Here is a 4133-nt window from a genome sequence, read left to right on the forward strand (position 1 = left end):
ACCCCCCTCTGTGACAAATTCAAGGAATGTTGCTTGTCTTTTAATTTAACCCAACTGATCGACTCCCCCACCAGATTAAATAAAAGCCATCCTGACAATTCCTCCATCTTAGACCTGTTTCTAACTAATATGCCTCACAAATTCCCTGGTACAGGTGTATTCGCTGATCTTTTGAGTGATCATTGTGTGACAGCTGCTTTAAGAAATAGTAAACTTCCACCTTCTAAGCCCAGATTAATTAAAAAAAGGGATCTGAAACATTTCTGTGAACAGTCATTCCTCTGGGATCTGTCTCACTTTGACTGGCATCGTATTCTGTTAACTGATGACGTGAACTCTGCTTGGAACTATTTCCATAATAATTTCATTTATTTCCTGAACATACATGCTCCTTTTCGTCAGTTCAGAATAAAGGGACGAGACAGCCCCTGGTTTACTCCAGAGCTAGCTGACCTCCTGCACAGGAGAGATCATCTTTGGGCCGCAGCGAGAAAATCTGACTCAGACACTGATTGGTTGAGTTTTCGACAGATGAGGAATAAATGTACAACTTCTGTCAAAGCAGCAAAACGAAACTATTTCTTATCTCAGACCTCCAAAAATCTAAATGACCCCAACAGATTCTGGAAAACAATTAAATCTCTCTCAGGCACCCCCCAATCATCTGACCTCCCATCACAACTTCTCGTTAACTCTGTTCCTGTGTCAAATAAGCACGAGATCCTGAACTGTCTCAACAAACATTTTGTTGCTTCTGGTTCTTTATTTGACACAGTAACTAACAGAAAATCAGCCACTTCACTTAATAACCAAACTTCTACAAATCAAATCCCTCCTACAAGTCAATCCTCAGTTAATCACACCTTCTCTTTTTCTCCATTCTCAGTCAGTGAGGTCAATAAACTGTTAAAAGATCTTGATCCTAAAAAATCTGCAGGTCCAGATGAACTTCCACCTTATTTCTTAAGGCTGGCTGCTCATATCATCACAGTCCCTGTGACCCACATCTTCAATCTCTCCATAAGACAAAACTCCATCCCAGACACTTGGAAAACAGCCTTTGTTCTTCCTTTGCTGAAGGGAGGTGACCCCACCTCACTGAACAACTATCGACCAATCTCTAAACTCTGCATTTTAGCCAAGGTTCTAGAAAAACTGATAAACTCTCAAATCAAAAATTACCTGGACTCATTTAACATCTTACCTCCACATCAATCTGGTTTCAGGAAACAACACAGCACAACCACTGCTTCACTGAAGGTTCTTAATGACGTTGTTGAAGCACTGGATGCTAAGGATTATTGTGCTGCACTTTTCTTAGACCTGTCTAAAGCTTTTGACACTGTGGATCAGAACATCTTGTGTCATAAACTCTCAGAAATCGGTTTCTCAGATCACACCATTGGTTGGTTCTCTAACTATCTTTCAGACCGGAGGCAATGTGTTCAACATAATGGTACTTCCTCCAGTTATTTAACAGTCAACAATGGTGTACCACAAGGCTCAGTCTTAGGACCCACCCTCTTTACAATCTACATACATAATGTAGGTAAAAACATCCCTAATGCATCCATACATTTCTATGCTGATGACACAGTTGTTTATTGTCGAGCTAAAACTGTTGCTAAGGCTTTCCAGCTTCTGAAATCTGCATTTAACTACATCCAGACTGATTTGTTTCACCTCAAACTTGTCCTAAATGCCGAAAAAACCAAAGGGATGCTTTTTTCAAATAGGAAGTTGGTCCCAGCAGTTCTTCCTCCGATTTTATCCTCAAATGGTGTCCCCATTGAGTTTGTTGATTCCTATAAATATTTGGGTATCTTGGTCGACTCACATCTTTCTTTTAAGCTCCATGTGGAAAACTTGGTAAAGAAACTGAAAATTAAACTGGGTTTCTTTTTCAGAAACAGATCCTGTCTAACCCTGAATGCTAGAAAACGCCTTGTATCAGTGACTTTCCTTCCCTCAATTGATTTTGGTGATATTATTTACATGAACGCTCCTACAAGATCCCTGCAGATGTTGGATGCTGTCTATCACGGTGCACTAAGATTAACAACTGGCTGTGATTATCGTACCCACCACTGCACCCAGTATTCACTGGTTAACTGGACATCATTAACTTCACGCAGACTCTCTCACTGGTACATTTTCATCTTTAAATCACTTCTTGGTCTGTTGCCTTCATACATCTCCTCCTACATGTCTCTGCGTGAGTGCAGCTACGGAGTGCGCTCTCAGGACATTATTACCTGCAGTGTTCCCTCAGTGAGGACTGAACTAGGCAAAAGGGCCTTCTCCTACTCCGCTCCTGTTTCCTGGAATATCTTACAAAAAGATTTGAAGCTCTCGACCTTGACCTCTCTAAGTGTCTTTAAGAATCTGTTGGACTCCTGGCAGGGTCCAATGCTGACATGTTCCTGTTTTTAGTTTTATACATTTGTCTTGGAATCTAGCTGTTTTTTTGGTTTTGTTACCTTTTTCCTTTTAGCCATCCTATTTGTTAAAAAAACAAACAAAAAAAAAAAAAAAACTGTAGTATGAGTTTTTATAATTGCTTATTGTTGTTGCTGTTGTCCATTGTTGTCATCTTTCTTTGTTGAAATCAGGTCTCTCTTGTAAATGAGTCCTCGAGGCTCAATGGGATTTACCTGTATAAATAAAGGTTGATTGATGCTCATTTTTTGAGAGGGACCTGTACATCCAGTGATTACTTTCTGGGAGTTTTAGTCAAACTGTCCATTGGTTCATGAGATATTTTTGAAACATACACATAAATAAACACACATACACAGAGATTGACAAAAGTCAACATTTTGTCTTAAGCAATCCACCTTATTCCTGGGGGCTCTACTGTATAAATGATTATGGGTACAACTTCCTGTCAAACAGGAAGTAGAAGTAATCATTGGTTAATCATGGCAGTGGAGCACAGACTGCAGTTTATTTGAAAGTAATTTACATTCAGTTTATCAGATAAAACTCTGTTTTTGTTTTGTTCACATTTATTTAACAAGCATAAAGTTTACCAAATTAGTCGTGCTGCGTTCAGGTACGTGTAGTGTTCACGGCTGCAGAACAACCAGACCAAACTAAATCAGTGGCTACAACAACAGAGTTTGAACACGGACTCAAAACAAAAAGAGAGTTCCTATGAAAAGAGGTTTAGTTTCCATCTCCTACCTAATGATCAGGAATTAAGAAGAATGTGTCTGAAACATCTGAACTTGAAGAGACCACCCAAAACTCTGCATGTGAGCTCATTTCACTTTGTTGACAAACGAACGACGGAGGAAAACCTGCATCCTACTTTGTGTCTGGACGACAATAAACCACCGGAGAAGAGACGCCGGATCCTCAGAAGGATTGAAAACAATGTGATGAGAATATCAGATATGAGTTCAGGTGTATGGAGGTCACAGCTTTATATATTTGTTCATCTTCAGTTTATGATTTACTCTGTAATTAACCCGAGCTCAGTGATGGAGGACTTTAAGGCTTTGGCTCTGTGTCTGATTTAAGGTCAATAAGTTTGTGTCCCACCTCTTTTAACAAAACACCACCGACCTTATTACTGTGGAGACACTGATACACTCAGAGCTTCTCAGGTTGTTCATCACTTCACTGTCAGAAGAACCGAGTTGATGAAGTACATTCATAAATGCTAAATATGTTAGTAGATGTAGCTAAATATGCTAGTAGATGTAGCTAAATATGCTAGTAGTTGTAGCTAAATATGCTAGTAGATGTAGCTAAATATGCTAGTAGATGTAGCTAAATATGTTAGTAGATGTAGCTAAATATGTTAGTAGATGTAGCTAAATATGCTAGTAGATGTAGCTAAATATGTTAGTAGTTGTAGCTAAATATGCTAGTAGATGTAGCTAAATATGCTAGTAGATGTAGCTAAATATGTTAGTAGATGTAGCTAAATATGCTAGTAGATGTAGCTAAATATGTTAGTAGTTGTAGCTAAATATGTTAGTAGATGTAGCTAAATATGCTAGTAGATGTAGCTAAATATGCTAGTAGATGTAGCTAAATATGCTAGTAGATGTAGCTAAATATGCTAGTAGATGTAGCTAAATATGTTAGTAGATGTAGCTAAATATGTTAGTAGATGTAGCTAA

The 4133-nt window shown here is 38.6% G+C and overlaps 1 protein-coding gene across 5 annotated transcripts in view; it reads right to left on the reverse strand.

Moving 5' to 3' along the window:
• enah (ENAH actin regulator) overlaps positions 1 to 4133 on the reverse strand; it is a 280348-nt gene that overhangs the window by 50691 nt on the left and 225524 nt on the right. The gene's annotated exons all lie outside the window — the stretch shown is intronic.

Source organism: Nematolebias whitei, chromosome 12 (genome assembly GCF_014905685.2).
Source record: "Nematolebias whitei isolate Nwh7 chromosome 12, NemWhi1, whole genome shotgun sequence".
NCBI classification, from domain to species: Eukaryota; Metazoa; Chordata; class Actinopteri; order Cyprinodontiformes; family Rivulidae; genus Nematolebias; species Nematolebias whitei.